Below are 25,363 nucleotides of genomic sequence, written 5' to 3'. Positions count from 1 at the left end.
AACTATGGATGCAAAGTCACAGAAAGTGGTTTATGGGTGTCATAAGCCCATGCTCGAGCCTCATAAATAATCTTTATTTGCTGGAAATTTAGATTTATTATGACAGTAATATCAACAACATTACCTCATATTAGATTGGCTTCAAATTCCAACTTATAGCAGAGGCATAGAGAGTGCAAGATTGAAAACTAAAACCCACATTTTAGTCACAGAATTTCTAGTGAACATAAAGTGTTTTACAAATTAAGAAACTAGTTAATCTGCTTGCAAATGTGATGGTGTATAGCAATAAAAAATCTTAGAAATTCATCTACAACAAAAAAGTAACTGTAGCTGATAACTACTTTATTGGTTCAAAGGATAATATTAGGAGATGGATTAGACATCCAAACTTTGAATTAATTAGACATGGTTTGTTGATGTCTTGAGATATGAATTGGATGTAGATGTGATAGAGCCATTATTGGTAGAAGTAGATTAGATATATCATCTAGCATGCCTAGCTTCACCTATATTTTACAAGTACAATCCAATGAAGATGATAAAGACTAATAATATCAAAACATTGAATATGTTGGGACTTGCTAAAAGAGTTGTTGTCCAAGTACTTAGAGGTGAACCATTGATAGTTCAAGGTCTAGGAACTCAAACCTGAAGCTTCTACCATGTTTCAAATATGGTTGATGACTTGATTTGTCTTATGGAAGGAGAGCATACTAGACCTATCAACATTGAAAATCCTAGAGAGTTCATCGTGTTGGAACTTGTAGAAGCTATAAAGGAGCTTATTGAACCATCAACAAATGTAAAAATGGTTCAAAACACTCTAGATGATCCATGCAAGAGGAAACTAGACATTACCAAGGAAAAACCACTTCTCAGGTGGAAGTCAAAGGTTACCGTATGGGAGGGACTACAACTTATGGCAGAAAATTTCAAAGAGTAGATAGCAGCCCCTAAGAAGTGAGGGTTTTTGAATAAAATGTGCTTGGCCAGTATCAACAAATAGTAGTGATTTTTTCAAATGACAACCATGGATTCAAATGGTAATGCAGATGCATGTTTAAACTTCCAGCAAAATGTAAAAAATGGATTCAACAAGTCATGATTAATATCAAAAAGGAAAGAAAAGAATAGTGCCTTGTAATCACACATTTCCAAATGAACTAATAGTAGAAAAACCCTTAGTTATGGAGGCTTTAATTCAAAAGCTGCAAGATAAAAAAAAAAAAGTGATCAAATGACCAGCTACAAGCTCTCCAAACAACATCAATATGTACTTTCTTGCAAAATAAACTATTATATTCTCATAAAATCACAAAATCACATAGCAAAAGAATGAACCAACAACATTTTTTCATCTTCAAACTTTTAAAAATGGAGAATACAAGCTAAATTCCTAGATGCTATAGAAGTCACATTCCAAAACAATGATTTTACCTTTGTCTTCCACAAAATGTCCATGGCAGTATCAAACTCCAGATTTCCCAAGAATTCATGACAAACAAAGGAGTCATGGCTGAAAGAAGAAGGTTCAAATCACCAAAAAGAGTTTTCATAGAAAACAATAGTAATGCTACAAAGACTTCATTCATGGCTGTTCAAACCCTATCCTTTCTCTCCTTTTGACATCTCCAAAATGCTTACATTGAAATGAGATGAGTGATTTTAGTGTATATGCAAGATTTATCTTGCCCTAAGTTAGAGTTTATAATTCTTTGGAATCTGACATCTATTTTATGGGATTATAGTCTATGCTTTTTTTAACTGTGCAGTGAGTTTATAAGTCCCAAGGGGTGTGTTTTAAGGAGCACTTTAATAGGCCTTTTTATCATTTGTGATTATACGTTGTAAAATAATATTGCTAAGCTTATGTCTTTTATAAATCATTTTTGTTAATGTTATTATAAATATGCAAATGAGAGTTTGGTCAATGTTTTATTTGACTTCTATCCTCCTTATGTGGACTACTTTAAAGAGACACCATATGCCATAAAGATGGAGTTTTATGTCATTATATCCTTGTCTAGGTGTTTTGATTAAGTTGGATTGAAATAGTATATCTAGGAACTGCTTGAGTCAATTAAGGAGTTTTAATTTCAAATTTGACTTTATCCTGGCAGTTGAAAGGTCTTTATGATTAGTTTGAGTCTTTTGAGGGTGGTTTTAGTTAGTCATAAGTCTCTTTATGGTTTAGTGGACCTTTTTTCAAAGGTGGAGCCTTATTTCATGGGTTGTTAGGTCCTCTTTTTGAGGTCTTTTCTTGGCATTTGACCCAAGTGTTGTAAAGCTTATTTAGTGAATTTTTTGATTCATGTTTAAGCAATTTTGATTATGCAAAGGAGGCTTATGAGACATTTTTTTTTTCCTTAGCATTTTTGTGCAGATATTTGTAACTCTTTTTGGAAGATCAAACACAAGTGACATCAGCTAAGTTTATGTTATCTAGATCTATTTTTGAGCTTTCTTTTCTTTTTGTAATTTTGTGTGTATTTTTTAGGTGATTTGATAAAGACAACTAGTGAATTGTTATTTTTCCATGTTGTTTTATCTCACCCAAACACCTAGTTGTGGAAAAGTATGTCTATTTGCAGGTTGTAGTTCATGTTTTAAGAGGAGAAGTTCATTTTTTAGACTTTATTACAAAATATTTATGCAAGCCTATATAGAAAGGAATTGATTTTTTGTTCACTCAGACAGTTTAGTAATCATTCTTAGTTACCAATATTTGACCTTTCATATCATATTTCAGTGTATCACCTAGTTCTCTATTTTAGAGTTTAAGATCTTAGGTTCATTTTAGTAACTTCTATATCTTTTCCCCACAAGTTCATGTTAGTTTTGTTGATTTATCAATGATTATCTAATAGGAACCAACCTAGAATCCTAAGGTTTCATTTCTAGTTATGCATTTTCCACATGTAGAAATGAATCTCATGTTAGGAAAGATTGTTAAACTTCTTTAGTTTAATAGGGTACAAATTTTATCCTTAACAATTTTGACATGCCTAGTGGGACCCGAACATAGTTTCTAAATAACTTTGGCACTAGTACATCAGATAGCAAGGTTTAAACCAGCTAAAAGGAGTATTTTAATGCATTTGGTGACTACATAATCAAAAGCTCAGTAGTATTTAAAATTTATGAGAAAGATTCAGACCAGGAGTTCTGCTTCTTTCAAGTATTTGCAGCTAGAAACTCCCAAAAGACACAAAAGAACTCTTGCAATAACTAAGCCAGTAAAAGGGAGGCAACTTTTAGCTCCTGACATTTGTGTGTACAATAGAAGAAATCAATCAAGACAAGGAAAGGTTAGGCATTCAACAAGTTCAACATTGAGAACTGAATCATTTGAACCTAATATTTCTACTATTTCAATTGTAACTACAACAAGAACAAGTTTTTTCTACAACAAGTACTGGTGCCTTTATTACACAAATTGTTCCTACCTGAACCTCAACACCATAGTAGCAATTGTCATTACTGCCTCCAATGGAAAGAGAATTTTTGTTCATGCCATTCAATTAGGGAAGCCCCTTGAATTTTGCACAACATCATGACATACCTTTGGCTACCTTGAAGAGTTTACCAGATTTCACTAGAGAAACTCAAACTACAATGTTTGAGCATATCAAAGATGTTGCAACATTGTGCAATGTTCATCATGTCATGGAGGAGGATGTTGTTGTCAAGTTACTTGCATCATCTCTAAAAGGAAAGGCACTTCAATGATTCAAAAGATTAGCTATTGGCTCCATTGGTTCATGGGATGCTTTAGGAGATGCATTGACAAATCATTTCGAGGATAAATCATTTTTCTTTATCTCTAGTAGAGCAGCTCACAACTATAAAGCATGTTCCCCAAGAGCAAAATATGGACTTCAATAACTAGTTTCAATGGACCTAGACCAGGATACCTATCTCAGTAAGACCTTCAACAGACCATGCATTTCTATATTTCTTGAAAAGCTAAAATAGTGATATTTCTATAATGATCCAATCAATGGGAGGTGTTTCACTGCCTCAAGCATTTGATATTGCTATTAGAGTTGAAAATAGCCTTATCCAAGCAGGGAAAATAGCCCCTAGGCCTTCAATGCTTATTTTTCTAGATATTTAGCCAAATATGCCATTAGCAATCCTGCCTTTTAATCCCTTACCCACTATTCCTAGCCAATAAATTGCTACAACATTCTCTTCATAGGAGTTGTAGGAGATTAAAAATAGTTAAATCAAGATTGAGAACTTGATGCAAACCTTTAGAAATGAGCTGGTAAATTTGAAAAGGTAGAAATTTTAGGGTAGACAACCTTACCAATATCAAAATCAAGTTGTGAATCCACCTTACTAGTAGCAAAACCAAGGCCAAATGCAAGAAAATTGGCAACCTTATTAGGCTAATACAATGGGCTATAGGCAAACCATCAATCAAATACCTTTTCAGTGTTATAACCCAATCCCTCTTAACGTTGCTAATCTAGTGAAAGACATTGTGCCTATGCAAAATAATGTTGCAATGGACTTTGAATGGTGTTATCCCTACAATGAACCACATAATCAGGATACTTGCACAAATGGGGTGATTAATAAGGCATTGATGGTACAAAATACAGTCGTAGGGTAATAGAATGTAACTAATGATGTATTTGAACAGCAACATGATTCACATACTCTTGAAACTACTTTCCTCAACTAGCAAAGAGGTGAATTTTGTGCAATAAATAATGATTCACCAATATCAGCCAATACTCGAGCTAAGAAAAGGGCTCTTGAAATGGAGCAAGTGGCAAATAAAAGTAAAGTACCTAATAGAGGTAAACCATTACTTTCAAAAAATACTATTGGAAGTACCCCTATCCTTGCTACTAAGGAGAATTTTTACAAACAAGCATAACATGTTGCTGCTGAAGTACATCAAAAGCCACACGTTTTTGTACCTTTCAATACTGGGGAAAATATGAAGAAGATGAATGTGTCCATGTCAATATGGGAGACATTAACTATTCCTAGGAAAACTAACATCCTAGAAAAGGCCTTATCTAATGAAGAAAATCCTAAGGGAGCTATGAGTGAACCAAAAAAGGTTGTATTGATGAATGTTGATAAGAAGCAAGGAAGTAGTGATAAAATTGCCAATGAATCAAGTAAGATGGTTAAGCCTCCTCCTTTCTATCTTTCATTAATTATTGGGATAAGTTAGTTCATAATGTATGGTTTATAATGGGGCTACAAGCTTAGTCATGCCTAAAAAGGTAGTTGACCAGTTAGGATTAAAATATCAACCCATTGAAAAGGGAGTTATTCAACTTGATGGAACAATTATTGGTACTATAGGTCTTATTAAGGATGTGAGTCTTACTCTTCATACCTATTATAATTTTTCCATTCAACAAAATATCTATGTAATAGATTTACCTCCATATTTTGCCATATGTTTATCTAGAGACTTTACTATCAAGATTAACGACTATTTATCATCTTATTGGTCTCACATGCTATTTAGGACTAGGTACAATACTAAGGTAACAATTAAGTTTGAATTACTTGCAAAAGATCATATAGAGCCATACATGCCAAGTGCCTTAAATGCAAATTTACTTTCATTTGATGAAGGAAAGCATGATATAACTATTGAAACTAGAACCCAACTAGATGATATTCAAAATATTCTTCTTGAGGAGTGGATATTAGGTCAAACTGCTGAAAGTCATTTTTATAATTTTAAGCATGTTGATTTAGGGACTTATGTCATACATGAGCAAGATGAAAATATTCCCAATTTAGTCAAGCCAAAAAATAAGATGGAGGAGGCACAAAATCAGTTATAGGAAATGTTCTTTGATGGATCAAAGAGCAAAAATGGTGCTAGTGGTGGAACTATATTGGTATCACCTAGTGCTAAAAGGTACTATGTTGCTTTTTGTTTTTCTTTTACATGTTCAAATAATATTGTAGAATACAAAATTTTGATACAAGGTTTGGAGTGGGCAAAGAAAAGAAGAGTTGAATGTGTTAATGTATATGGGGATAGCGAATTGATTGTTAACCAAGTAAGAGGTTTAAATTTAGCAAAGAATGATACCTTGAAGTTGTACAAACATTGAATTTGGGATATCATTGAGAAGTTTTCTACCTTCAATATTCTCTCTATTCAAAGAAGTCAGAATTAGTAAGCTAATAGACTTGTTGTAGTTGGTGCTCAATTTGACATACCTACAAAAATCAGCAAGGACAATATCTAGTAGCATTTCAAGGTTGTAGTAAGATCATCTATTCCTAATAATAGCACTAATTGGTAGGTTTTTGATAGGATGAGAAAATACTTAGTTTTCTATTGGAAGAAGATGTTTTTTTTTGTTTCAAATCAAGATAAGTTGAAACGATATTATAATGATCAAATAATTCAGCTTAAGTCCAATAAGCTTCCAAAGAGTTTGGCCACTTTGGAATCTATTTTCAATAGAGATGATGAGTTAAGGAATAACAAAGTTGGTATGTAGGTAAAAGAAGAACACTATGAAAGTGTTGAAGTGGCTAAAGACAAGTTTCTCAAGGTTGGAAAAGTTTGCATAGCAAAAGAAAAATCTAAATTTGTTGATTTATACAAAGAATTTCCTCATGCATTTTCTTGGGAGTATTTAGATCTTAAAGGTTTCGATTTAGATATAGCTCAACATACTATTGAGCTATTTCCAAATGCTAAGCATGTTAAACAAAAGTAGAGGCCTATTAACCCCAAGTTGGAGCCTTTAATGTTCAAAGAATTAACCAAGTTAGTTAAAGGTGGCATTATTTATGAGACTAAATACACCAGCTGGGTTTATAATTTAGTTCCAGTGAGAAAGAAGAATGGAGAAATCAAACTTTGTATGGATTTCAAGGACTTAAATAGAGCATCACTAAATGATCATTACTTGCTACCCTCAATGGAGCAAATACTCTAGGTTGTTACTGGTTTAGCAAGGTTCTCATTACTTGATGGTTTTTTTAGGGTACAATCAAGTACAAGTCAATAAGGAAGACCAATGTAAACAATGTTTACCACAAAATGGGGTACAATGGCTTATCAAAGAATGCCTTTTGGCTTATCAAATGTTGGTGCCACATTTTAGAGAGTGATGGACATGACCTTCAAAGGAATGTTGTATAAAATGGTTTTAGTATATTTGGATGACATAACTATTTCTTCAAAAAATGTTAATGATCATTTTGCTCATTTAAGGTCAGTTTTTGAGAGGTGTAGACAGTTTGGAATTTCATTAAATCCTAAGAAATATATATTTGTTTTTTATGAGAGAAAATTATTAGGTCACATCATATTAAAGGAAGGCATAATAGTTGATCCTGAAAGAGTTGAAGCAATTCTTGAGCTTCCCTTACCAAGCCATAAAAAAGGGCTTCAAAGCTTCATTGGATGAATTAAATTCATGAGAAGATTCATGCCTAAAATTGTTACTTTACTTAAGCCTCTCACAACAATACTTAAAAAGAATGCAATTTTCACATGGACTAAAGAAGGTAAGAAAAGTTTTAAGCTATTAAAAGAAGCTTTATCTTTAGCTCCAACCTTGGTTAACCCATATTTCTCCAAAGACTTCATTTTATATGCATATGGATCTATTGATGGTATTTTAGTTGTTCTAGTTTAGAGAAATGATAAAGGGTATGAGTAGCCTATTGCTTTTTATAGTAAAGGGCTCGAAGGTTATGAGCAATGCTATAGTTTTGTTGAGAAGCATGCATTTGTAGTCATTAAAAATCTTAAGAAGTTTAGACATTTGTTGTCAAACAACAAGGTACACCTTATGGTCTCTCACCCTAGTGTTAAAAAGTTCTTTCTTAGTAAAGATGTTAATGAAAAATGTGTTGGGTGGATAACTAGGGTGATGGAATATGATGTTGACATCAAAATTACTAAACTGGTGAGAGATAAAGGGCTATGTGAGCATATGGCAGATTACTCATCTAAAATTTCAATTAAAAAAGGAGCAAATTCAGCTTGTTCAAATGATGCTTTAGCTATTTATGACAAAAATATACTATTTAATGGTGATAAAAATGTTGCAAAAGCACAACCAGCTAGCTAGTTACAGGAAATGGTCCATTTCTTACAAATTGGAGAGTGTCCTTCACTGCTTGACAGAGCTAAGCAAAGATATTTTAGGTTAAAATCAATACCCTATGTCTTAATTAATGGTGCTTTGTTTAGAAAAGACATGAATGGTGTTCTACTTAGGTGTATTGATTACAAGTAGACCAGCAAGCTTTTGGAATAGTTTCATGATGCAGGGGGGCACTTTTCCCCAAAAACAACAACCTATAACATAATGAGTGCTAGATATTATTGGCCCAACCTATTCAAATATGCTCATTTTTGGGCAAGAAAATGCAAGTAATGTGTTGTTTGCTAGAAAGGAGAGATTGGTTGCTTTACCCCTGCATCCTATTCTAGTTGATCAACCATTATTGAAGTGGGGCATTGATTTCATGGGACCTATAAATCCTAATTCCAGTGCTGGTCACAAGTGGATTCTCACTACTATAGATTATTTTTCTAGGTGGATAGAGGCTATAGTATTAAGGGAGGCAAATGAAAATTCAATTTTGAATTTTTATGATGAGCTGTCCATAAGGTTTGGAGTCCCTGAATCTATCATTTTAGATAATGCTCTAACATTTGTGGGGGCAAGAACAGTAGATTGGGCTTTGAGAAATGTTGTATACCTTAATACTTCTAAAATTATTATCCTTAGGGTAATGGTTTGGCTGAAAGTACCAATAAAAATTTGCTAAGGATAATTAAAAGGACCTTAGACGAAAATAAGAGAGATTGGGATTCTAAACTAAGGTCAACTTTTTGGCTTGACAAAATAACTCCCAAACAAATCCTTGGAAATTGACCTTATGTACTGGTGTATGGAAAGCAAGCCAAACTACCCATTTCTACATAATTCCCTTCTTTGGAATTGGCTGATAATTTGATGTTATTTGAAGAGGACAATCCCCTAAAGCTGAGATATGCTAAATTGTTTGAATTGAAAGAGGAAAGGTGCAATGCATTAAGAAAGATGGAGTATCACCAGATTCAAACAAAAAAAGTGTTTGATAAGAAGTCTAAGCTCATAGACTTCAAAGAAGGAGATCTTGTTCTTAAGTGGGATGTTTTGAAAAGTAGGCCTAGTCACCATAATAAGTTTGATCATATGTGGGTTGGACCATTTTTGATTGGTGAATGTAAGGAGCACAATGCATTTTAGTAGGCTACAATGGAGGGACATGTTTTACCAATCCCTGTGAACAAGATTCACCTCAAACCATATTTTGAGGTATGAGCTATTAGTCCTATCTTATATATACTTAGATTAGTTTTGTTTTCAATAAGTGCATCTACATTTTAGTTGAATTTTCCTATGTGTTGTCCAAGCATGCGTTAGTTTTTGTTTTCTTTCCTAGGTTGTTTTCCTCTTTTCCTTAGGTTTTAGGTTGGTCAAGTTGTTGGTTTGTGTTGTCCAAGCATGCTTTAGTTTTTTTTTTCTTTCCTAGGTTATTTTCCTCTTTTCCTTAGGTTTTAGGTTGGTCAAGTTGTTGGTTTGTGTTGTCAAGCTTTCATATTTGCCCATCCCATCCATGCATGCATCAATACACATGTTTGAATGCCTATGCATACCTAGTCCACACATGCATATGCATATACATAATGCAATGACTACTCAAGTCTTGCTGCCAACCATACATACATGCATATCCACTATTCACGTGCATCCATTCAAATACACACATTCATCTGTACATAACCAAGATGGTCAAATTATGAAGGTTTCACTTTTAAAGCTACTACTTGAGTTTGACCATAGATATCAGTCAACCCAATAAGAGTCTTAAGTCCTATTAAGCTCATTTATATGCATTGAAAAATCAACCAACAAATTTAAAAGTTGTGTCTTGTTAGGTCTAGGTGCTAAGATGCATAAATTCAAAATCCATGCCCATTGGATAAGGAAACTTTTCTAATGTCAAGTAGGTAGACATTCAACAAGAGGTCACCAAGAAACCTTTCATATTCTGAGATACAAGCATGTTAATTTCACAAGGAATAGGTGCTGAAAATCTATGGATGCAAAGTCACAGAAAGTGGTTTATGGATGTCATGAGCCCGTGCTCAAACCTCATAAATAATCTTTGTTTGCTAGCAACATAGATTTATTATGACAGTAATATCAATAGCATTACCTCATAATAGATTGGCTTCAAATTCCAACTCATAGCAGAGGTAGAGAGAGTGCAAGATTGAAAACTAAAACCCACATTTTAGTCACAGAATTTCCAATGAACATAAAGTGTTTTTACAAATTAAGAAGTTGGTTAATGTTCTTGCAATGTGATGGTGTCTAATAGTAAAAAATCTTACAAATTTATTTGTAGTAACAAAGTAATTATTGCTGATAACTACTTTACTGGTTCAAAAGATAATATCAAGAGATGGATTGGACATCCAAACTTTGAATTAATTAGACATGTTTTGCTGATGTCTTGAGATATGAATTGGATACAAATGTGACAGAGCCACTACTGGTAGAAGTAGATCATATATATCATCTAGCATTTCCAGCTTCACCTATATTTTACAAGTACAATCCTATGAAGATGGTAAAGACTAATGTGATTGGAACATTGAATATGTTGGGACTTGCTAAAAGAGTTTTTGTCCAAGCACTTAGACATGAAGCATTAAAAGTTCAAGCTCCAGGAACTCAAACCTAAAGCTTCTTCATTGTTTAAGATATGGTTGATGGCTTGATTCGTCTTATGGAAGGAGAACATACTAGAGCTATCAACATTGGAAATCCTAGAGAGTTCATTGTGTTGGAACTTGCAAAAGCTGTAATAGAGCTTATTGAACCATCAACAGATGTAAAAATGGTTGAAAACACTCCAGACAATCCACACAAGAGTAAGCCAAACATTACCAAGGAAAAAATCCTTCTCAGGTGGGAGCCAAAGGTTACCTTATGGGAGGGACTACCACTTATGGCAAAAATTTTTGTGAGTGGCTAGCAGTCACTAAGAAGTGAGGGTTTTTGAATAAAATGTGCTCAACCAGTATCAACAAACAACAATGAAATTTTCAAATGATAGTCATGGATTCAAATGGTAATGTAGATGCATCTTTAAACTTCTAGTTGAATGTGAAAAATGGTTTCAATAAGTCATGATTAATATCTATAAGGAAATAAAAGAATAGCAGCTTGTTATCACACATTTTCAAATAAACTAACAACAACAAAAACCTTAGTTATGGCAGATTTAATTCAATAGCTCCAAGTACAAAAAAATGTGATCAAATGAACAACCACAAGCTCTCCAAACAAAAATGATATGTATTTTCTTACAAAATAAACTACTATATTCTTAGAAAATTGCAAAATCACAGAGAAAAAAAATGAACCAACAACATTTTTCATCTTCAAACTTTAAAAAATGGAGAATACAAGATAAATGCCTAGATGTTGTAGAAGTCACATTCCAAAACAATGATTTTACCTTTGTCTTTCACAAAATCTCCATGGTAGTATCAAACTCCAAATTTTCCAGGAATTCACGACAAAAAAAAGAGTCATGGGTGAAAGAAGAAGGCTTGAATCGCCAAAAAAGAGTTTTCATAAAAAACCAAAACAATGCTATGGAGACTTCATTCATGGTAGTTCAAACCTTATCCTTTCTCTCCTTTTGACATCTCCAAAATGATCACATTGAAATGAGATGAGTGATTTTAGGGTATTTGTGGGATTTATCTTGCCCTAAGTTGGAGTTTATAATTCTTTGGAATCTGACATCTATTTTATGGGATTATAGTCTATGTTTTTTTAAGTGTGTGGTGAGTTTATAAGTCCCAAGGGGTGTGTTTTAAGGAGCACTTAAATAGGTCTTTTTATCATTTTTGATATTCATTTTAAAATAATATTGCTAAGATGATGTCTTTTATAAATTATTTTCGTTAATGTTATTATAAATATGCAAATGAGAGTTTGGTCAATATTTTATTTGACTTCTATCCTCCTTATGTGGACTACTTTAAAGATACACCATATGTCATAAAGATGGGGATCTATGTCATTATATCCTTGACCAAGTGTTTTGATTAAGTTGGATTCAAAGAGTGTATCTAGGAACCACTTGAGTCAATTTAGGAGTTTTAAGGTTGAATTTGACTTTATCCTAGTATTTTAAAGGTCTTTATGATCAGTTTGAGTCTTTTGAGGGAAATTTTAGTGAGTCATAAGTCTCTTTATGGCTTAGTGGACCTTTTTTCAAAGGTGGAGCCTTATTTCATGGGTTGTTAGGTCCCCTTTTGAGGCTTTTTCCTAGCATTCAACCCAAGGGTTGTAAAGATTATTTAGTGAAGTTTTGGACTCATTTCAAAGTAGTTCTAATTATGCAAAGGAGGCTTATGAGACATTTTTTTTTGTCCTTAGCATTTTTGTGCAGGTATTTGTAACTCATTTTGGAAGATCAAATACAAGTGACAGTAGCTGAGTTTATGTTATTTGGATATAGTTTTGAGCCTTCTTTTCTTTTTGTAATTTTGTGTGTATTTTTAGATGATTTGATAAAGACAACTAGTAAATTGTGATTTTTCCATGTTGTTTTGTCTCACCCAAACACCTAACTGTAGAAAATTATGTCTGTTTGTAGGTTGTAGCTCATGTTTTAAGAGGAGAAGTTCATTTTTCAGACTTCATTACAAAATATTTATGCAAGCCTAGATATAGAATGGAAGTGTTTCATATTCACTTAGATAGTTTAGTAAGCCTTCTTAGTTACCAATATTTGACCTTTGATATCATATTTCGGTGTATCACCTGGTTCTCTAGTTTAGAGTTTAAGATCTTAGGTTCATTTTAGTAACTTCTATCTCTTTTCCTCACAATTTTATATTATTTTTGTTGATTTATTAGTGATTACTCAAAAGGAACTAGCCTAAAATCTGGAGGTTTCATTTCTAGTTATGCATTTCCCACATGCAGAAATGAATCCCATGTTAGGCAAGATTGTAAAACTTGTTTAGTTTAACAAGGTGAAAATTTTAGCCTTAATAAGCATCAACATCTAGGATTTCATCCCTACCTTTTCAAGTTCTTGTTTTGACAAGTCAAAATAATTCCTTTATCAAAGTTTCAATTCTCTGCCAACTGCTTTGTTCCTTGGATGTCAAACCTATTGCTTGAAAACTTACCAAAATAGATTCATATCTCAACATAATGTTTAGCATCCTTACACACATCTTATAAGGTGTTCCAAATAACTTCACTTAAGCTCTTATACTTATATCTTTTGTAAAGATCGTGAAATAAATTAGTCTAAATGTGTAATGTATTCTTGCTTCGTACTTGTATAATTTTCTATATTATCTCATTCTATACTTAACTTTTGTCATCAAAGTCCTTAATGCATCATAATATTTCCATTAATGACAACACTTGTTATCCTACCTTATCCAAATTTCCAAAAATCTTCCCCTTTCGTGTTGATGACAACATAGGGAAAATTGGCTAAGTATAATGCATGTTCCTTCAAAATTGCAAAAAATTCAAAATTATGGAAAAATCAAATTTAAATTTGTGGACCATTCATACATATTGATATCATACAATCTATACATACTAATATACTCACCCTTTGATTATACCTTGTATCTATAAGAGCTCCCCCTTAGTAAATACTTGGTGATCCATACATACCTTTCATACTTATAATTTTTCACTAAATCCTATAATTTTTCAGTGAATCCTTCTCCCTATTTGAAATTAGGTGAGACAAAATTTTGGTTCTTAAGTTAGGTGCCTTGCCAAAATTGCCATACAATCTACAAACTTGGTCTTCAAGGCTTCAAACTCTATATCTCATGTGGACTTAATTGTCTCTCCTGCATGAATTACTACATAGATACCATACACTGCAATCTCAACTCCATTAAGATCTATAAATGAAAATTTTGCATAGGACTTCTTTACATCTAAAAGAATATTCAATTTATTTTGTAGAAATCAATTTTTCATGATAAAATAATCTCAGAGCAAAGTAAATCACCTAATTAGTTTTCTCATGTCTTGCTCCAAAGATTTCAATTCATCATTTGCCTTGCTTAGTCTGTAGTCAACCTCTATGATGCTTACATCATTATCCTTTATTAAAATTTCTATCTTCTCCAATTCAACTTCCTTCTACTTAATAGCCTATGTTACCTCTAAAGTGTATTTCTGTGCCTTTGTGCATTCAACATATATTTTCTTCCCTTTAGCAATACACATCTTATTATCCCTAGTATATACATCAATAACAATTAACCATTCTTGACATTCTCAAATGCCTGATTGAATTATTTTGCTTCATAGTTTGGTTGGACTTTTACTTTTACTATTTCCTCTAGTATAGAGTAATGTGTGTCAATTTTTTCAATTACCTTTTCCAACCTCTTTACCTTATCATGTTCTCCAAATTATACTGAAAATGGTAAATTTTTTGAAGTATTTCTAATGCAAGGTCTAAGATTTTTTGAGTGCTAATTATCTTATTTTTTGACACCTTAATGGCTTTAGTGAATGAAAAATTTGATAATTGCATATAATTTTTTGGATCCATGTCTCTTTTCATTAGGTTTGTAAGGTCTACTCCAATAATAGGGCTAGCTAACAAAGTTTCCAATGTATGTGTTGGAGTACTAGATATTTTTTTACCTTTGTCTACTAACTTTGTAGGTGTTTGCATTATGGTTTGGGTATTCTAATTAGTTTCCTCTAAACTGTTCTCTACCTCTATCCTTTGCACTTCTTTTGACCACTGCACTTGTGTTCCTTTTCTATGGTGTTAGATTCTATGGCTAATGAAGTTTTCTCTTTAGTTTCCATAGATGAAATTAGATCATTGACATTATCCTCACCTCACATAATTATTTGATCATGTTGATCATCTTTTTCTTTCTCTATTGTATCCTCTTCTCTACTGTAACCTCTTCTTGATGAGGTTCTTCTTATTGATCAATGACTAGATCTTGTGCATCTACTTTCTTATCCTCTAATCGATAGGTTTTGACAAATTTGAAACAATATAAGAATAAGCAATTATATGTAGAAACAAAAGAAGAATACTCAAAGAACACAGATAACACACAGAGAAGTCATCACAATATCAACACCCACTACATGATCAATCACCACAACATCAACACTGATTCCTATTATATTCCTTTCTCATCATGTTCTTGCTCTTCATCTTTATTGTTGTCATCTTTAATGTCCTTAGACATTTCAACTACCTTTTGCATAAAGTTTCCAATCTCATCCAGATTGTAAACATTGGTGTTTGAATGATATTTGAAAGGGTCTTCATCAAGGGTTCCATCTAAGGTGACTAGAACTCTGGAATAGGGGCACCTAGGTAGGGTTCATGGAAGACGTAGGGATCTTAGGGTAGTTTTTCTTGTAGTGGTACTAGCCACACCACTAGGAAAATAATGAGATTAATCTAGTCCTAAGGTGAGATAGGTTAAGTGTGGAAAGCCTCATTAGGCCTTAGTTGCTCCTAGTTGCATGAATAGGTCAATAGGGAATTTTTGTGTTTTGGAGGATAGAAGGGAAAATTAAGTGTATTAAGGTCCTTTTTACATGTTTTAAGTCCATTTAAGGCTTTTGGTAATGTTTGGGAGCCTTTGGACCTAGTTTGAGGGAAAAAATCCAAAAGATGTAAAAATTGCTCGAAAATTGTCAATGTTGTCAGTGACAACATTGACAACTTTTTGTTGCATTCAAGACACTTTGTAGTTGAGGCTTGGTAATTTTATAAAATAGTTAGGATGGGAATTGGATTAGTATTTAAGGCCATCCTCAACCTTTTGAAGGGGTTGGAAGGTTTAGCAATTTGGTTTGTACAAACTGAACAACAAGAAATCAATTATAGTTTTATGCTTTCTAAGTATTTTGGCAATTTCATAGATTGAACTTGGGTTTTAAGTGTTTGGAAGTATTAGAGGAGTGCAATTTAAGATTCCATAGGACATTAGTTTGTGATTTTTTATGTTTTTAGTTGGTTAGATAAATTTTTTTTTTTATTGTCTGCCTGTTGTTCTGAATCGGGCCACTGAGCAAAATGGAGTCATAGATCTTCTTATCATAGTGGAACTTGCATGGGTCTTTGGGATTAGGAATATGAATCCTTGTACATATTTTACAGTGAAGGAGGCACCCTAGAAAGCAACAGATTTTTTTTGTGGTGATGCATGGCTAGGGATTACAATATGCATTAGAGGTGTTAGGAGGGATTGAATGCTTGGATTGCTTCAATCAAAGCTTGGAGTGAGCTAGAAGAAGGTATGATAGAGTCCCAACTACAAGGGGAGGTAGTGGTGAAGGTTATAAGGAGGGAAAAGCTCATTTCTTCCTAGACTAGTTCAATATTTTTGCAAACCCTAGTTTTTAGGCATGAAGGTAGGCCATATTGTATGGATCTGTCTTGGGAGCTTGAGATCCCAAAAATCCTTTAGTACTATAAAAAGGGTGCATGAACACATGACTATTTTACCCCCTTATTAAGGACTTTTTCAAGTTGATCTAGTTTTTCATCAAATGAAGGGTTGATTGCTTGTAGCCTTTTTACAAGTACTTTTGTACACATTTATGTGTTTCTTGGAACTCAATTAGGGTTTCAGTTCCAATTGTGGGAGTATGTCTTGGAGAGCATCCTAGTGCCTTTTGAGATGCTCATACCTTAATTTGGGGTATTAGTCATAAAGTTGGGGTTGATTGTGGAATTAACGAAGAGGAAGCAATAAGGTCAAAGCAAGCCTAGGAAGTAGGAAATGAATGTTTGTTCTACCTAGTTGGTGGGCACTAGTTGAATGGAAAAGGACCTTATAGATAGGATCCTAAGGGGAGTAGGGTAATTAGAAACACTAATAGGTTAAGAGGAAGACCTAAGGAGACCCTAGCACAAACTAGGGTGGGAGAAAGACTAGTTGATACACCAGAGTGGTATTAGAGAAAGTTGAGGGTTTGGGAAGGAAGTGTATGTTTGTAGCTACTAGAGAGTTAGTGGGTGAGTCAAGCATGGTGAAAAATGTAGAGTTATTCAAAGAGGTTGATGAGAAAAAGGATAAGAATAGACTCCACGAAGAAGCCTTAGCAAAGATGAAGATAAAGTTGGATGCAGTTGTTGATGTAGCCAAGAAATAGGAAGAGGAAAGCAATGTTAGGGGTAAGGAGATAGTAGAAGAAGATGTTGTCCCTAAACTAGACCCTATCTTGAATGAAGTGCCTTTATTTAAAGCCATCAAATCCATAGGATGGAAGGCCTTGGAAGGTGTGTCATTATTTAGTGAGAAGATGGACATAGATGTAGTGATGGATTGGATAGATGGGATGGAGAACCATTTTGAATGTGAAGGGGTGTCAAAGGCCCAAAATATCAAAGTAGCCAAGTCAAGACTCAGAGGATCAACATTGACATGGTGGAAATATGTCCAAGATGAGAGGAATGGGATGGGCAAGAAACCTATAGCCAATTGGAATTATACAGTAACTAAACTAAGGGAGAATTTCCTACTAGAGGACTATGAGTGTTAACTCCATAAGATCAGACAAAGAGTAAGACAAAAAGGCCTAGATGTGGCCTCATATACAAAGGAGTTTTAGAGGTTATGCCTTAGATCCAAGAAGCAAGAAGAGCCAATAAAATTGGCTCGATACTTGGGTGGTCTAAAGTGGAGTATCCAAGAGGAGATAACCTTGTGGACACCTGCTACTATTCAAAGGTGTCATCAACTAGCCCTAAAGGTGGAAGATAAGACTAGAAAGAAGGGTGGTTCTAACCTTAAGGTTAGAGGCAATGGGAGAAATTAGAGGGGACAAATAGGAAGATATCAAGGAAAAAGTAATGAGAAAAGGAACCAAGGTCAGACCAAGCTCACTGAGATAGCCATTGAAAGCATTCCTAGAGGAGGTTATAGTAGAGGAAGAGGTAAGTAAGGAGGTTCTAGAAGAGGTAGAGGATCAGGAAGAAGTATATCTTACTTTTCTAGTACGAAGTGTCATAACTATGGTCAACTTAGCCATCCATCATATAGATGCCCAAAAAAGCCTTCTTCTTCAAACCATGACAAAAGGGTGGCATATGCTCAAGAGGATAACTCTAGTGTCAAGGAAAATGAAGTGGATCACATAGAGTCATAAAAGGGTGAGAACCTTATGTTTAGAAGGGTATTGATAAAGAAACTAGCTCCTAATGAACCTAAACATAAAAGATATTCATTTAGGATCAAATATAATATTCTTAGGAAGGTCTTCAAGGTAGTGGTGGATTCAAGATCTACTGATAACATAATATTAGAAGAGGCAATCAGCAAGCTCAAGTTGACCAAGACACCCCATGTGAATCCCTATAAGGTGACTTGGCCCAACAAGGGTTTGGTGAATGAATGGAATTGGGTTGATTTCTCCATAGAAAAGTACAAGGATAGGCCATTGTATGAAATCTTACCCATGGATGCTTTCCATCTATTGTTAGGTAGGTCTTGGCAGTTTGATAGAGAAGCAGTGTATGATGGGAAGGAAAACTCCATATCATTCAAGAAAGGGGGCAGAAATTTTAAGATCCAATATTTTTTGGAGAGAGAAGAACCAAATTCCAAGGTGCCTAGTGTGTTGCTATGTAGTGGAAAAGATTTTGTTAATAATCTTAAAGATGATGAGAGCCAAAGCCATGCAATTGTACTGAAGTCCAAAGGAGAAAACAAGGTAGTTAAGGAACCATTGCCTACATAGGTACAAGCATTGCTTGAAAAGTACAAAGACATTGTGATTGATGAAACTCCTACTACTCTACCTCATAGAAGAGTGATAAGCCACTAGATAGACTTTTTTCATGGTGCATCTTTTCCAAACAAGGTAGCTTATAAGCTCACTCCTGATCAAAACTTGGAAGTAGCAGGGAAAGTACAAGAACATTTGGATCAAGGCTTGATCAAGAAAAGTATAAGTCCATGTGTAGTCCCTATTGTACTAGCATCCATGAAGGGAGGAAAAATGAGGCTATGCATAGAATCAAGGACTATAATTAGGATCAAAATCAGGTATAGGTTCCCCATACCTAGGAATGAGGATCTCATGGAATATCTTGGAGGGGAAATGCACTTCACAAAGTTGAACTTGAAGAGTGGATATCATCAAATCAGGGCTAAGGAGGGAGGTGAATGGAAAACAACATTCAAGACAATAGATAGGTTATATGAATGGCTTGTTATGTCATTTGGTCTCTCAAATTCTTCTAGCACATTCGTGAGGCTCATGAACAAAGTCCTTAAGGATTTCACTGGAAGGTTTGTGGCTGTGTATCTAGATGATATACTAATATTCAACAAAAAAAAGGAGGAGTGCATCAAACACATGGAAGTAGTATATTAAAGGTTGAATGAGGACAAGCTTTCCATCAATCTTGAAAAGTTTGGCTTCTTTAAACAAGAGCTTGTGTATCTAGGCTTTGTGGTGTGAACAAGGTCCTTGAAGATAGATCAAGAGAAGGTAGTAGCTATCCTCAACTAGCCACCACCTACTACATCTAATAAGGTAAGAATTTTTCATGGTTTAGCTCAGTTTTATAGAAAGTTCATTAGGAATTTCAGTGGCATATGTGCACCTTTTCCAGACCATTAAGGGAGGAGTCAATTTTAAGTTCAAATGGATATTAGAAGCAGAGAAATCCTTTGAGATGCTAAAGAAACACACAACTACTGCACCTATTTCATATATTCCTAGCTTTGAGTAACTTTTCACCATAAAGTGTGATGCAAATGGCCTAGTAGTAGGAGTGTTCAGTCAAGAAGGTAAACCAGTAGCCTGCTTTAGTGAAAAATTGAATGAAGCTAAAAATAATTATTCTACCGATGACCTAGAACTCTATGGCTTAGTTCAGTCTCTTAGGAAGTAGATACATTACCTATTACATAAGGAATTTGTTGTATTTACTGACAACCAAGCTCTTAGCTATATTAAAACTCAAGAAAGTTGAGTAATAGGCACTTGAAATGGATGGAGTACTTACAAGCTTTCTCTTTCACAATTAAGCATAAAAAGGAGTAGATGAACAAGGTGGTGGATGCATTGAGAAGGAGATTGTTAATAGTCCAAGAAGTTTAGTTTCATATCATTGAGATAGAGAGCTTCAAGATTCTTTATAAGGAGTATGAAGACTTTACAGAGGCATATAAGGTATGTTCTGACTTTGAGAATCATTTCCATAGAAAGTTCTCTAAATTTACCTTGTAGAATGGGTTTCTATTAAAGGGAAATTAGTTGTGTTTACCAAGGGGATCAATAAGGGAGAACCTAATTCAAGTTAAGTATAATGGAAGTCTAATTGGACACTTTGGTGTGAGGAAAACTTTAGAACTAGTCCAAAGACTCTATTATTGGCTAAACCTAGTCAGGGATGTGACCAAGTATGTTGAGCAATGCATGGTATGTATGAAAGACAAGGGTGGAATGAGTAATGTAGGTCTATATTAGTTGTTACCAGTTCCAAATAGGTCATTGGAGTGTGTGAGCATGGACTTCATAGTAGGTTTTCCAAAGACAAAATAGGGGTATGACAATATCTATGTAGTGGTTGAAAAATTTAGTAAGACGGGCCACTTCATTCCATGTAAGACTACCAATGATGCTAGACACATTGCACACTTATTCTTTAAGAAAATTGTGAGGATTCATGGACTTCCCTTGAGCATTGTTTCAAATAGAGATGTAAAGTTCATGAGTCACTTTTGGAAGACTTGGTACAAACCTTTCATTTGGTTCAACATACCATCCTCAAAATAATGGCTAGACTAAGATGGTTAACAGGGTAACATGTAACCTCTTGAGGTGCCTAACTAAGGAGTATGGAAAAACATAGGATGTGATCATTCCCCAAGAAGAGTATGCTTAAAATGATAGTAAGAATAGGACCATAGATAGAAGCCCATTTCAAATTGTGTATGGGATGCATCCAAGGGGAGTATGTGAGTTGAGGTGTAGTGGCTACCCCTAAGTCACATTTCAGTTATCATTGCCAAACTCTTTTAGGCCAGTTTTATACTTGATGATTACTAGTATTATTTTAAGATTATCATATATTGTTTCAGATTTAGTTGATTATATGATGAGATTACTTGGTACTCTATATTTCATGTATGTATGATGATTATTTAGCATTTTTAGTTATCGATGATGATTAGTTAGATGGTTTATTATCACATGATTTTTCTTATGGATACTTACCCCATACTGCATGTGTATGGTGTGTGTGTTTGTTTTCTTTATGTATGGCATTTCTGATGTGGTTAAGGAAGGGAGTCATAGTCACCTACTAGTCGGGATCTACATGATGCACCACTTCCTACCATTACTTGTTTAGCTTAGAATATTGTGTCTGTACATGCATGGATTTCATTCAGGTTTTAGGTATTGGGTATCGACTTCCCTGAATTGTCAAGATGAGCACCCTATTGCATTATCTCAATGGTAAGAGAGGGAGATAAATCTTAACTCCAAATCCTAAACCATTAAGCCATTGTCCTAATTAAAAATTAGGACAAGTATCTAAGTCTAGTACCCTCTGAATGCATCAAATGACATTAATTCATGATTATAACCCTTTGTTTAATTTAGTATGTGTTTTCTATGATGGGTTTTTGTATGTTGTCTTTATGGGTCTTTGGTGTATTTTCTATTAATTAAGTCTAATTAAAAGGTTAAATTAATGATTTAATTTAATGGAAAATTAATATGATATTTTAAATATTTAATTAATTGAGAAATTAATTAAATAAAATAATTAAATTTGGAGATAAAAGTTTAAGGATAAATTTAGAACGTGATAATATTTATTTAATTTAATAATAATATATTTAGAGTTCATTTTTAAATAAATGGTAAATATTATTGTTATTTAAGTTAATTAAATATTTTATCAATTAAGTTTCTAAAATAAATTAAAAGTAAAAAGATATTAAGATTATTTAAAAAGTTTAAGATCGCATGATCTATGCATGAGTTTAAAATATGGGAAATTAATTTAAAAGATAAAATAAGTGAAAATAATAATGTTATTTTAATTTTATAAAGTGTACATGGGATTAAAAGTAATAAATTGATTAAAAATAGAAGTCAAGTGGAAAATTAAATAGAGTTATTTAATATTCTGGTTAATGTGGATGAAAAGATAAAGCAAAGATTAATAAAAGTTAATTTTGAGTTTGAGACTTGTGAGCAAGGAGTCCTCTCAGGTGAATGCACAATTAGTGCCCTGATTTGAGGAGAAAACTCATCACAACTTTGGGGTACATTTTTGAGGGACGACGAATTTGGGAAAGAATTTTGGAGATAGGAATTTTGGGAGACATCTTTTGGTAGCAAATTTCAGAAGGAGAATTCTAAGAAAGTTTTTTTAGAGGAAAGTTATTGAAGGGGAGAAAATTCTCTCATAGTTTTTCAAGGATTTCGTATTAGCATCAGGATCAGGTAGGGTCTTGTGTTTTGATCGTTGATTATTTACGCAATTTCCCTATTTCTTGTCTTCTTCGTGTCTGTGGATTGTAGACCTTAATTCTCTATGATGAATGTTTAAACATTTCAATATTGGAATTTATCAGATGCTTGTCAATTAACTTCTATATACATAGGATTTAAACGAGAAGGGTTGAATCTAAGATTGAAATTCTAAATTAGAAGTTTGGATGGTTGACAATATTTTCCTATCGAAATAAGGAAGGAAATAATTTAAAAAAATAAAATTATAATAATACAATTTAATTAAGGAAGGTATTTGTTTTCATAAAAAATATATTTATAAAATCTATTAAACAAAATTGTTTTTAAAAATATATTTACATAGGAAATTGTAAAAAAAAAAAAAGATATATAATATTGATATATTAATGGGAGGGGTGGGAAACCCCACCCCCCCGTACCTACCTATCGGTGATACTGTTGTCGTTGTCCGCAGAGTACTAGCAGCCATAGACCTACGGCCTGTTGCGATTTTAAATTGCAAGCAGTGCTTTTTGATAAATGCATTTATTATTATTATTATTATTAATTTTATATATATATAATAGTAATTAAATTTAGTTTATAAAATTTTAATTTAATTAAAATTTTAGGTAGTTTAGATATAATTTATTTAACAGTTTAATACAAATTTTAATTATTATTATTATTTTAGAATTTTTAAAAGAAAATATTAATGTTAAAATTTATTAAATTAATTAACAATTAATGGATATAATTAATAAAGGGGTTTTAAAGATTATTTAATTTAATGTTTTAAATATAGAAAATTTTTAATTAATAAAATTATTGATAATTTTATTAATTATTAATAATTGGTCATTGTTGAGATATTAATATAAGCATTTAGTTTGATTTTCATTAATTAAATTAATTTAAAAATTTGTTAAATTAAATTTAATTATAATGAATAAAGTTAAATGAAAATTGTAGATTTTTTTAATATAATATTGCTTACATCAGAATTACTCACTTATCTTAATTTGTTTAATTAATTGCTTGTCCTTGGATCATTTTTAGGAAATCGACTTAAATCAAATGGGGGGTAATTTTGTTTACTCTTCAAATATTAAATTAGGTTAATTAAGGGGTAAACTCAGAATTATTCATCTACCTAGAATATGTATTAAAATGGAAACTGAAACCCTATATCTAGCTTAATGTCATGTTTCAGACAAACTAAACTGTTATTCTATTATGATTTCCATGTACTATCTATGCTTTGGGGTTTTGGACTTTTTCCTAGTGTTGACCAGTTTAGGACATTTACCAAAGGCTTGGGGGTTATGCGATTGTGATATTATGATGATTTGTTCTCGATCTTTTTAAACCCAACCATGGCAATGTGTTGATATGCTCTATGATGGATTTTTTACTGTTTATTATTGTTTTCCAATTTCCTTGTACGGAGCTGAGGTGTATGTTATGAGATACCTGACTTAACCATTTTTAGTCATCGATTAGTTATATATATATATATTTCCTTCTAGTCACTTTGAGAGGACTGAGATGTTTTGGATAGTTTGCTCTTGATGATGTCATGTTGTGACATGTTTGATTTGATCATTTTGGAGTCTTCGATCAGTATTGTGATTTATTATTGGGATACTTGTTGGTTGCTTGTTGGAGAACCATTGGATATTGTGATTTATCACTGATGCCTTTAGTTGCTTATAGAGAACTGTCATGATCAATATGATTATCATTGGATGCTTTTCAATTTCTCATGGAGAATTGATGTGATTATTGTGGATTATATTTATGATGCTTTCAATTGCTTGTATAAGACTGAGGTGATTTTATTATGATTCTTTGATTTGTGATTTCATGAGCCTAGGGTAGGTTATCTATGTGTAGTGTCGGGAAGTGGCTTGCAATGGAGGTTGGGGCCCTAAAAGGCTGCTTGGAGAAACCCATTGTAAGTTGTTTTAATAGGTGAAAACATCTTACCTAAATACTGAGTTAAATGACCCTAATAAGATAACTATATGTTCTTTCCCATGCCTTGAGTGCTAGTACAGACTAGGATGGGGTAGAGAGAACACTTGGTTGCAACCTTGCATTCCATAGTATGCCTTGTCAGTACAAGAGGATACTAGTGGCCGCAGGATCACAAGGGAGCCGAGATTCCTAAGGGATTGCTTGAGTAACTTCCAACATGACTTTTGTGATGAAACTTTTCCACTTGCATAGTAGGTTTCCTACGTGTCTTTGTGTGCCTCTAGGTCTAGATGTCAATCTATGTGTTGGAACCTTTGAGTTAGTATACTTTTAGGATTTCCCATACTTAAAGAGTACTTGTGTTTTGTGTTTTGATATCTTGTTTGGGACTTGAGACTATCTCCTCAACGTGGTGGGAGTGGGCCATTTAGGTTCGATGTGGTCAAGTGGTAGTGCTTTTTACTCTTACCATTGAGATCTGTTAGTGGTCACCATGGCTGGAGCTTTCTTGGTTGGCATTAACCTTCATTCTATTCATGGATTATTATGATGGATGGTTAGATTTTATGATGGATGTTATATCAGTATGGATGTATGGATGTATCATGTATGGTGAGTGATTTCATTTATTCTACTGTACTTTGTATCATGGATTTGAGGATGATGTATTTCTATTTTTACATATGTGTATTCTTTTAAGCCTTTCATACCCTGTGACATGTATAATGGATGATTGAGCATTCCGAATTAATTTTCCAAGAGGCATTCGAAACAAATGTATATTATATGGACATTGGACTTTCTAATTTATTTTTTATGTGGATATGGTA

The sequence above is a fragment of the Cupressus sempervirens genome, chromosome 8 (assembly GCF_028749045.1).
Source record: "Cupressus sempervirens isolate cs-2001-9-10 chromosome 8, ASM2874904v1, whole genome shotgun sequence".
NCBI lineage: Eukaryota > Viridiplantae > Streptophyta > Pinopsida > Cupressales > Cupressaceae > Cupressus > Cupressus sempervirens.
Note: the sequence above shows the minus strand (reverse complement) of the source record.